The sequence below is a fragment of the Solanum stenotomum genome, chromosome 4 (genome assembly GCF_019186545.1).
Source record: "Solanum stenotomum isolate F172 chromosome 4, ASM1918654v1, whole genome shotgun sequence".
In the NCBI taxonomy this organism is placed as follows: domain Eukaryota; kingdom Viridiplantae; phylum Streptophyta; class Magnoliopsida; order Solanales; family Solanaceae; genus Solanum; species Solanum stenotomum.
In genome coordinates, this window is record NC_064285.1 from 20,930,962 (window position 1) to 20,943,030 (window position 12,069).

Here is a 12,069-nt window from a genome sequence, read left to right on the forward strand (position 1 = left end):
GTCTACTCGAGGCTTCCTCAACCTCCGAGTAAAAGAATCCATGTCCAACACAACCCCATCACGATCTGACCTTCATTTCCTCCCACTTGAATACTGCCCATCCCAATCTACATCATCTATGTTATAAAGATCTACACCCACAGGAAGCGCCACAATCTCATCTTCAGTCAAGTACCTTCCCCAAAGAAATACATCCATTATGTGCACCTTTGATTTGGCTCATTCACTATCTGACCTCCCAAAAGAATCAACATCAATGGGCGGCCTTATGCCCACCCAGACATCCGTTCCCAGCTCCCGTATGCAACTAGCCACTCTAAGTGGTAGCCCCGTCTGGTAGCCATCAAATATATACATCCAGGTAGCAAGTTGCTTCACCCAAATCCGCATCAATAGTCAATGTGATGATATGCCACCTGCAAAATAATGCATTTACATGTGAGACAACCATCTAAGTCCACTTAAGACTCAAGAAGAAGGAACAGGAAAGAAAAAAGACTGGCGTCTCTGTTTTTATTTTAGGGAATTTATGTACTGTTTCTTGTATGATATGCCACCTGCAAAATAATGCTTGGTGTGTTCTAATGACAGAAGTCCTAAGCAATTCCAACAAACATCTTTACACAACAATTCACATTAGAACAAAGCGGAAAAGCCTGCGAACCTTCCATCTGCTAAACTGGTGGCGCTTTTACTCCATTCCTTTACAGTAGTTTGCTTGTCAGTTTTAGTAATTAATCTAAGCCCAGACTAGAGTTATGGAGGTTTCCCTTGTCATTTTGTTCCATCATTATGACATATATGTAATGTATCTCATAGAAACTCCATGAACTCACTGTGGATAAGTATATACAGTTTCAAAAAGTAACAGTAGTATGACTAAGGCAGATACTCATTTTAGACATGTTATGCCTTTGGTCATTTGCATGGGTATTTGATTTTTTTTAATCAAAGCATTGAATGATGGCAAAGGGACTCTTGGAACCCACCATATATTTTATTGATGGTTGTTACAACAGAGTTAAGGCCCTTGGCGGGTGCCAGGCACAACTCCATAGTTTAGGTCATGACATACTTGTGAAGGCATAAAGTAGAATTCAGCATCACAGTTTGTTATTTTATTTGCGATTTATCTAGAGGGTAGGGATGACCTGAAGTGCTCGACGAGATAGCTGAGCAGCACGAATACGACGTGCAATGCTTGAAACTCTTTCCCTTGCAAAAGAGTCCTCAAGAACAAAATCTCCTCCCACTGCATGAACTACATCTGCCATTGTTGATGACTCTCTATTACCAATATTAGGAATAGATGATATAAGTGACGCCTCTATTTCATTCCATTTTCGTTCCTCCTTCTCAAGGAGAGCTTTCTTGGTCTGAGCAAACCATTAACGGAATTGACATTCAACGAGAAAATTAAAAATAAAACAAGAGGTTTATCTAGAATTTACAGATACAAGAGTCATAAGACACCAATCACCATGAAGGTTTCATTATTTATATAATTATTACTCTTAAAACCAATTAAAAGTATCACCAAAATTTTCAAGATTTAGGTTCAAATAGTACATTAATCTAACAACACCATATTGTTTTTAAGCCAGTTTAGGGGCATCCCCATCCAAATCTTATGCAATAAGGTGGGACCATTCCAATAAAACAAGTCAATATCAGTACACACATTGTTATATGCGGAATGACATGGGTAAAAAGTGTGAATGACATAATAAGCATAATTGAATCTATTTGACCAGCCTTAACGTGGCTTTGTTAATTGCCGGTGTTATCTCCCTTTGTTCTTTCTTTTCTCTTTTCTTGTTCTCAGAAATTTTGAGTACTTTGAGTTACCATCTCCGCCATGTTGGTAGTTGTCTTCTTTCTATTGTTTGATGGCATAAACAAAACCATTATTGAAACGGCCACTGCCTTTTTGTAGGTCGATATTGGGACCATAACTTTGTTACACACTGATTGAAATCAACTCGTATCCTTCGATCATCAATTTGAGTATTATCCATCTTAAAATATGCTTGCTCACAAGACTTCTTGTCCTTGAACTCAATGAAAGCATAACAGTGACTATCCCCAGTCTTGTGATCTCTGATAATTTCAGCAGATGTCACGATTCCAAAGCGTGAGAAGATTATATACAGTGCTTCCTCTTCCGTTGATGGATTTAATTTACGAACATAGAGAATATTGTATGGGGGTTTCATCTCAGGAATGTCACCTACACTTTCAAGTATTACTTCTCGGGAGTGTGCTTCCTTCTCTTCACGAACACCTAATTCCTCATCATTTGGCATCCAATCATCCTCTAGTCGAACATCATCATCAATCTCATCTTTTGGGCTTTCTTTTAGGTGAAGCATCTAGAATCAAGTCGGCTAACTGGAAAGGATCATCGAAAGGATCATACAATATGTAAATGTGTTTAATTCAGATATTTTGATAAGGCTTTCCCTTGTCATCCACATAAGTTTCGTTTATCCTATTCAATGTGTCAAATCCTTTTGTAATCTCTCCAAAAATAGTATGCTCCCCATCAAGGGAGTCGAGATCATCACGTAACGTGATATAGAACTGAGAAGCATTTAGATTCTTCTCACCAGTACCAGTACCAGCACTAGCCATTGCTACAGTTCTCCTCTTTGAATGCTTCAAGTCAGAATGAATCTCATCATTGAAAAAACGAGCCTGATTACCGTATTAAAAATTGTATATCGAATCCCCTCCGAATCCTGTTTCGATTGGATCTCCCGTCTACATTGTGAAATCCTTCCGAACTGTGTGAAAGAGACAATTATGGTAATACTTTATCTTGAATTATTTCAGAAAGTTTTTGCACGTTAAAGTGTAACGACCCTAAAATGAAATAGGAAGAACTAGAGCCTCACATGTGTATTGAAGTTGGTAACTTGATTAAATAATGTAAATCGGCTTTTTGAGTTTAGTTCAAAGAGATTTGGGGTCCGTAGATATTGCCAGCTTTTGACATTTTAATTTTTAGTTGGGGCTTTGGGAATTAATTAGTTATTAGATTAAGGGCTTAGGGAGTCAGTTAGGAGTTAATTAAATGACTTATATAAGGTTTTAAGTCTTTTAACAAGTCATTTACTCTCTTTTCCCAAAATCAAAATCCCAAAGTCTTCCCTCTCTCTAAATTTCTCCTCTCTATATATTTTTTTTGTATCGTATTGCAATGAATGATCCATGAGGCTTGTATTTGACCTCTTCGAGGTTGAATACACTGGTTACGACTAGAGGGTGCTCTCGGGTCATGACAAACTTGGTATCAGAGCATAAGGTTTTGGAATGGTCTTAGGTTGTCTCAAACCACATCTAGTAGAGTCTTGTTCATAATGTGAAGCGCGCCACATTATGAATAGGAGGCTATTGGGTGCTAAAAAAGTTTCACTTCTTCATTCTTCAAGTCTTGTCATAGAGTTTCGCTCTATAATGTCTTTCTCTGGTTCCTTATATGATGGTCCTTAGAGTGTGAATTCCCTTGACAGAGTTGTATTGCAAGGGTTGAGGGGGAGGAAAGGTTGGTTGTGACGCCAACTATGGCTTAGTGACTTGATAGATGTGAGGGGGAAGATGGTGATGTTGACTTGAGATTGAAGGAGATCCTTATGATTATGAGTTGTTGGTAGAATCTGGCTTAGCTATGATGAGTTGGAGGAGTGTTGAAAGAGTTAGTGAAATATGATGTTTTAGAAATGCTTGGGTGTGATGCATATGAAGGTTTAGTGAGGTTTTGCTCCAACCTTAGAATTGAAAAAAGAAGAAGAAAAAGTGAAGCTTAGAAGAGTTAGTATGAGTATTCTCCCAAGTGGGTGATAATGTGACTAGATGGTAAGGCCCTTGAGTGTCTTTGATGTTCATGAGTTAGGCTTGATTGATGTTTTATTTTAAGAGGTGTAGTGAGTTGAGGAGTTTAGACCCGATGTGGTAGACTCATATGAGACCTTTGAGTGGTGTTGGTAAGGTTGAGATGAGAAAGAGTTGCTTAATGAGGACCTTCCTAGTTTAAAAGCTCCGGTATGTTGATGGTTTCTTGAAGGTTGGGAATGTCTTGATTGAGGTTCCTGGGTTATGTCATGTTGACCTTAGTTGGGTTTACCCTTAAGTGGGTGATGGTATGTTGAGTAGTAAGGTTGTTGAAAAGTGTTGATATCCTTACCTCTTTCTTTATGTGCTTATTCAAGCCTAAAACTAAGAGTTCCTAGTAGCTTGTTTTATATTTTGGAGTCTTGTGTGAAAAATGAGTTTCCATATGTTCTCCTTATGTTATGCATGTTCTAGTTGAATTCTTGTTAAATGAGAAAATGAGTTTTCATGAATGGTGTTCCTCTTGTTGATGTGCATCTAGTATGAGTTGTCTATTTGCTTCATGAGGTGAAATGGTGAACATGCTTAAATGTTGCATGAGTTGACTTATTGTGTATGCTTAAATGTGTTCTTGAAAATGTTGCATAATGTGCTTTTATGAGGAAATTGCATATTGTGTCTATTGATGTTATGATGAAAAATATGTGAATTGGAGAACAAAGTTCCTCCAATGAAATGAAGAATGTGAAGGTTTGATGCATAAGGAGTTGGTAGATGTATTCCTACTTTCTTGAATTGCATGAAGTTGTTTTATCCTTGTTGATGTGGAGTTGATGTTCCTCCTAGATATGTGTTATGTTTATAATGTTGTATGTATGATTGTGGACTGCTAGTCTTGAGTCTTTACCCCCTTATGTGTTTAAAGTGTCATTCGAGAATCTTCCCAAGTGGGGGATAATGTAACGACCCTAAAAATGAAATAGAAAGAACTAGAGCCTCACATGTGTATTGAAGTTCGTAACTTGATTAAATAATGTAAATTGGCTTTTTGAGTTTAGTTCAAAGAGATTTGGGGTCCGTAGATGCTGTCAGTTTTTGACATTTTAATTTTTAGTTGGGGCTTTGGGAATTAATTAGTTATTAGATTAAGGGCTTAGGGGGTCGTTTAGGAGTTAATTAAATGACTTATACAAGGTTTTAAGTCTTTTAACAAGTCATTTACTCTCTTTTCCCAATATCAAAATCCCAAAGTCTTCCCTCTCTCTATATTTCTCTCTAACTCAAAGAAGAAGATGAAGTGGGAGCTAGGGTTGAGGATTTCATGGTGTTTCTTCTTCAATTTTTGTGGGATTCATGAAGGTTAAAGTATGAGGATCCTTTATCCTTGATTCCTTTTCCATTCAAGGAGCCAAATCAAAGTGTTTTGAAAGTTCTTCAAAAACTCAATAAAGTCCTAATTTCGGTTCTAGCATGAGTTCTTGCATTAAATGATTTTTAATGATGATTTATGTATTTATTGATGTTTATTGATGGTTTTAACAAAGAAAAGTTCATGAACCCATGTCTTTCCAAGTTTCCTAAATTTGGCTTATGAAGTGGATTGAATGTTTATGATTGAATGATGATGGAAAAACGCTTAGGTTGAGTTGAGTAGTTGATTTTTATTCTTATCTATGTTTGTCTATTGAGAATTGTTGAAGAATTGATGAATGGTGATTGTGGCTTTGGAAAAGGGTAAGTTGACCTAACTTCATTGTTAATGTAGAATTGATATAGAATTGTGATAGATTGATGTGTGATCCACTTATGGTGGAGGTGTTTACTTTTTGAATGTATTATGATTATGTTCTTGAAGGCATTATATGAGGAATTGAAGTGTTAACATGATATCATATATGTGAATGTGATGTAAAGGATTTGAATGAGAATCTAATGAAGTAAAGGTAATCATGTTGTGAATATAAATGTGTTCATATGATCCCAATGTGAGCTTGAATAAAGTATTATTGTATTGTGATTAAAAGTATGTTCTCTCTTAACACTTATGAATGAAGATGATGGAATATGAAGTGCCTTATATTGTTGAATGTCATCTCTTGACTTGGTAGACTTAGGTGCTCTTCTTGATAAATGAAAAGCTATGTTGAATATAAATCGATAGGCTATGACATTCCTTTCATATGTAAGTGATGAACTTTGTTTCTGATCTGGGTAGTGTTTGGTAATTTATGCATATCTTGTTCTCTAGAACTTCGTTTACAATGAATAAATATGATTTGGAAAGCTAACTCGTATACCTACAACTCTTATGTTTATGTAAAACTCTAATTTAACTGTTATGGACACGAAATATGGGATGCAACATAGGGAAAGTTCTGCCCAGATTTCGGAAATTGAAATCCTGTATGATCAGCAGTAGTGTTTTGAATATATCATTTTGTACAAAATATATTTTGTGGTCATTCTTGTTTATTTGCAACCTTTAGAGATGCACCTACATCTTTCATGAAGGTTATAAAGTTTAGTTTTGTCGTTTTCCTTTTCAAATCTAACTTGCGACTTGAGGTACCAGGCTGGACAGATACACTGTTTTGGGAGCATAGTTATATTTGTACATGCTAGGCTTACTTGTGNTTCTCTAGAACTTCATTTACCAACTCTTATGTTTATGTAAAACACTAATTTAACTGTTATGGACACGAAATATGGGACGCAACATAGGGCAAGTTCTGCCCAGATTTCGGAAATTGAAATCCTGTATGATCAACTGTAGTGTTTTGAATATATCTTTTTGTACAAAATATATTTTGTGGTGATTCTTGTTTATTTGCAACCTTTAGAGATGTACCTACATCTTTCATGAAGGTTATAAAGTTTAGTTTTTCCATTTTCCTTTTCAAATCTAAGTTGCGACTTGAGGTACCAGGCTGGACAGATTCACTGTTTTGGGAGCATAGTTGTAGGCTTACTTGTGATGATGATCCTATTTTACGTCAACATTACTGAGCTAATAGATGTTAAAGAAGTTGTTTAATTGTATTTTTAAGGTTGTATATACTCGTGAACAAGTTGAGGACCTTGAAACGTTGGTTGGTCTACGGTCTGAACTCGCAAAGTTGTGTTGGATTGGTTCTTTGCTAAAGCACAGAGTTTGTGTATAAACTTGTACTTTCACTCTTTTAACTGCGAAAATATTTGAAAGTTGATCTTGGTACCTTGGCTACCTCTTGTCACTTTGCATTGTCATGTTGGTATCCTTTAAGATGTTAAAGATGCTCATGTAACTCGCCCACTTGTACGAACTATTTGATCACCTGGCACTCTTGTTGGGACCTTGTCCTTCTTGTGGCTGTGACTTTGTCACTCTTGGCATGCCTCTTGATTCGGATCACTTGCCATCTTGACTCAGGATTTTTAGTCCGTCTTATGAATGGAAGTTGTCCATTTTAAGTACGAATTAGAAAGCCGTTTTTAATATGATTCTTGGTTCTCTTGATTATTGGGCTTGACCCTTCTTGATACCGGGTGTCGGGCCTTCTTGATACTTGCTTGTGCTTGGTGTGACGACATGATGTATATATTGGGTGAGCCTCGTTATTGAATCTCTTGGAAATTTGTGCTATGAGCATTCTTGACACTTGGATCTTTAAATGTAGAACTTGATAGGTACTACAACGTGTAGGTAGTAGTATGGGATGCTATCTACACATTTCACGAGTAGGCTTTGAAGGTGCCAAAATGAGTTCCCTAAGTCTATATGACTATAGTGTGAAGTCCTCTAAATGCATGATTGTGTCCTAAATGACTTTAAAGAAGAATGTTGACTTATTGTCTAAATGATTTGTTGAATGAATAACTTATGTTAATGAAGTGAATTACTTAGTATGCTACCTTGAAGCATGATGGTTCTTGTCTATAGTAGCCTTGATGAACACTTAGGTGTGTATGAAGAGGTTGTATGGGCGACCACTTCATGTCTCACTCAAGTGTGTCTTAGGGTAACTTTAGATAAGGGTTCTTGGATGATAAAATGAGTTGCGTGGTGAAAATGTTGAGTATGCCTATAATGTGGTTAATGTCTTATATGTTGGTTATGTTCTATAATATGTCTAATATGTCAATATTCATGAAGTTTTACTAAAATGGCATAGGGCATGACTTTCAACCAAATGTCCTTTTTAGCATGTTTTTGCATGGTTTCCATACTTAGTACTTAATTGTACTAACCCCTTTCTTTCCCTTTTGACTATAGTGTAGGGATTTGGAGTTGTTGATATTCCATGGTTGATGGATAGGTTTCTAAGATGTTTGAAGATGAAGACTTGGTGAGTCCTCATATATTCGAGGACAATAACCAACATGTTCCTTTATGTCTTGTAGTTTTGTTATAGTTTTGAGTGGGCTTAGTCCCATTGTTGTATTCAAGTATTAGATGGTTTTGAGACATCTTGGATAAAGTCTAGAAGTCTTCCGCTTGCTTTTTATTTAAAAAGTGTTCTTTCGATTGTAAAGGAAGCTCTAAATTTCTCCTCTCTCTATATATATTTTTTGTATCATATTGCAATGAATGATCCATGAGGCATGTATTTGACCTCTTCGAGGTTGAATACGCCGGTTACGACTAGAGGTGCTCTCGGGTCGTGACATAAAGGGCATTGATCGGTGACAAATCCACTACCATGTCCCCAAACTTGTCACAATCATCACCGACATAGCGGAGGACGATTTTTCCGAAAGAAATAACAGAGGACTAGCTTTAAATTATGGTTTTATTGAATATGGAGGATAATAACATATGGCTAACAATAACATAGGACTATAAAATAGTNAAAGGTGTTCTTTCGAGTGTAAAGGAAGCTCTAAATTTCTCCTCTCTCTCTCTCTCTATATATATATATATATGAATGATCCATGAGGCTTGTATTTGACCTCTTCGAGGTCTAATATGCCGGTTACGACTAGAGGGTGCTCTCGGGTCGTGACATAAAGGGCATCGATCGGTGAACAAATCCACTACCATGTCCCCAAACTTGTCACAATCATCACTGACATAGCGGAGGACGATTTTTCCGAAAGAAATAACAGAGGACTAGCTTTAAATTATGGTTTTATTGAATATGAAGTATAATAACATATGGCTAACAATAATGTAGGACTATAAAATAGTATAATCAGAAGGAAGAGAGTTTATATATATAGAGAGATGGATATTCCTAGTTTGTTTTATTGAAACTTAAGGCGGAAATAATGTAAAGTTTCCTATTTTATTTATTTCTCCTACATTCTTTAGGAATAGGATTTTAGGATTTAATTTCCTTGTTGGAGAAGGATTGGGAAATAATTTTCGACTAAATTTAAAAATAATTACAAAACAAAGCCAAAAAAAGAGGGAACAAAGAAATGGCTACTTTCAAATAATAAGTGCAAACTCACCAACATAAAACTTATTACAAGGATAAATTATTCACTCGAACCGTGCAAAAGGTGTAATTAAGGGACTGAACAGGTTGAGTAAATTATATGGCAATGACTCCTCAATTTTGCACGCCATTCAAGGTTACAGGGGTAGCTTTATGTACAAAGCATCCAGTATTAGCAGGGTCGGAGGAAGGGTCGCACCCTAAGCGGGGAGGGGTGTGATGTAGACAGCCTACTCTAATGCAAACATTAGTAATTGAGGGTAAGCATGTTAAATCCCGCAATATATTTTCACAACTAGATCCGTAAAAGAGTAATTGATAAACATTTATAGTTATGTCTTCTTTGTTTTTTTTATAGTTGTGTACAAATCATCCAGTATTAGCAGGGTCGGAGGAAGGGTCGCACCCTAAGCGGGGAGGGGTGTGATGTAGACAGTCTACTCTAATGCAAACATTAGTACTTGAGGGTAAGCATGTTAAATCCCGCAATATATTTTCACAACTAGATCCGTAAAAGAGTAATTGATAAACATTTATAGTTATGTTTTCTTTGTTTTTTTACTATCATATATCTTTTTAAAATAACATGTTTGTACTTTTTCCTGTTTATATGAAATCTCAAATGATTAGAAAATTCATGTACTTAACTATTATAGAGAGGTACAAAAATTAATGCAAAAGTACAAATAAAAAAAATAATGTAAAGTAAAGATTAGTGCAAATGTTACATTGAATTTTATTGTATTAGAATTTATATTTATTTTTTTATGTGCAAATCCTCACTTGGTACTGATGGCTCAACTAGTTTCTACTGCATTACCTGAATTCATATGCATTATTTATCAGAAGTATAATTGGCTGTTGTTTTCACCCGCCATTCTTATGGGGAGACATTTGTATTATGTTTGTTGTTTGTACCTTCCAGGCTTATGGAGGTCCGATTAGGTTATTGTTTGACTATAATTGTTTATATTGTGCTGGGTTGATTGTTAGTTGCTTAAATAGTTGGTTATGCCCTTATCTTGGTGCTCTTTGATTCGATTGTGGTTATGTGGAGTGGTGGTGTTACTGTGGATCTTGCCTTGGTTAGATGAATTTTGTGGTAGGACCTTATCATTATTGTTAGGACTGAAATAAGCAGGTGTAATGCGGTAGCTAGCAAAGCAAATCTCGAAAGACCATGAGTAAGAAGACAAACGAGAAATATACCATAAGACACAACGATTTAAAGTGGTTCGGTCAATCGACCTACGTCCACAAAGGAGATGAGCAAACCACTATAAATATGAGAGTACAAAATATAGAGAAAAATAACCTCAACCAATTCACTCGGAATACATGGGAGGTTCACACAAGTGATAACGTATCACTTGTGACCCACAAATTCTCCCCCTAACCAAAACTCTCAAAACCCCTAGGACTACATTGTGAATGTTGATTAAGTTAGAAGGAAAAAATCTCTATTTAATGAGTCCTAAACCTTTTCCTACCAGAAAAGGACTAGCCACTCCTAAACCTTTTCCTAAAAGGAAAACCTATTTATGGTAAAAAAAAAACTCAGGGCAATTAATACCCAACAAATCTCCCCCTTGGTCTGAATTTCTAACAAAAATAATTTTGTCCACCTTCTTCACATAATCTTTAATACCTTGCATCTCCTCTTCATTAACTTCTTTGCAAAATATATGTCTCAACACAAAGAACCTCTCTGAAAAAGTTTCTCCAACAAAAATCTTCGTTACTATAAAAAAGGTTATGACTAGAACTACACCCGCCAAGGAACACCCAATTTTTAACCTTGTTCAATCATTGATTATCGAACCACTGGACCTGACTTCATCATTGAACCATTGGATCTAGCTACACCTAACTCTGATACCACTTGTTAGGATAAAAAAAGCATGTGTAATGCAGAAGCTAGCAAAGCAAACCTTGAAAGACCACGAGTAAGAAGACAAATGAAAAATATACCATAAGACACAACGATTTAACGTGGTTCGGTCAATCGACCTACGCCTACAAAAGAGATGAACAATCCACTATAAATATGAGAGTATAAAATATAGGAAAAATAACCTCAACCAATTCGCTCGAAATACATGGAAGGTTCACACAAGTAATAACGTATCACTTGTGACCCACAAATTCTCCCCCTAACCAAAACTTTCAAAACCCCTAGGACTACATTGTGAATGTTGATTAAGTTAGAAGGAACAAGCCTCTATATATAGAGTTCTAAACCTTTTTCTACCAGAAAAGAACTAGTCACTCCTAAATTTTTTCCTCAAAGGAAAACCTATTTCTGGTAAGAAACTCAGNACCACTGGACCTGACTTCATCATTGAACCATTGGATCTAGCTACACCTAGCTCTGAAACCACTTGTTAGGATAAAAAAAGCATCTGTAATGCGGAAGCTAGCAAAGCAAACCTTGAAAGACCACGAGTAAGAAGACAAATGAAAAATATACCATAAGACACAACGATTTAACATGGTTCGGTTAATCGACCTACGTCCACAAAGGAGATGAACAATCCACTATAAATATGAGAGTATAAAATATAGGAGAAATAACCTCAACCAATTCGCTCGAAATACATGGAAGGTTCACACAAGTGATAACGTATCACTTGTGACCCACAAATTCTCCCCCTAACCAAAACTTTCAAAACCCCTAGGACTACATTGTGAATGTTGATTAAGTTAGAAGGAACAAGCCTCTATATATAGAGTTCTAAACCTTTTTCTACCAGAAAAGAACTAGTCACTCCTAAATTTTTTCCTCAAAGGAAAACCTATTTCTGGTAAGAAACTC

The 12,069-nt window shown here is 36.2% G+C and overlaps 1 pseudogene; it reads right to left on the bottom strand.

Moving 5' to 3' along the window:
- Positions 1-1,907: 1,907 nt before the first annotated feature.
- On the bottom strand, positions 1,908-8,886 carry LOC125861345 (peptidyl-prolyl cis-trans isomerase CYP59-like; annotated as a pseudogene).
- Positions 8,887-12,069: the final 3,183 nt, after the last annotated feature.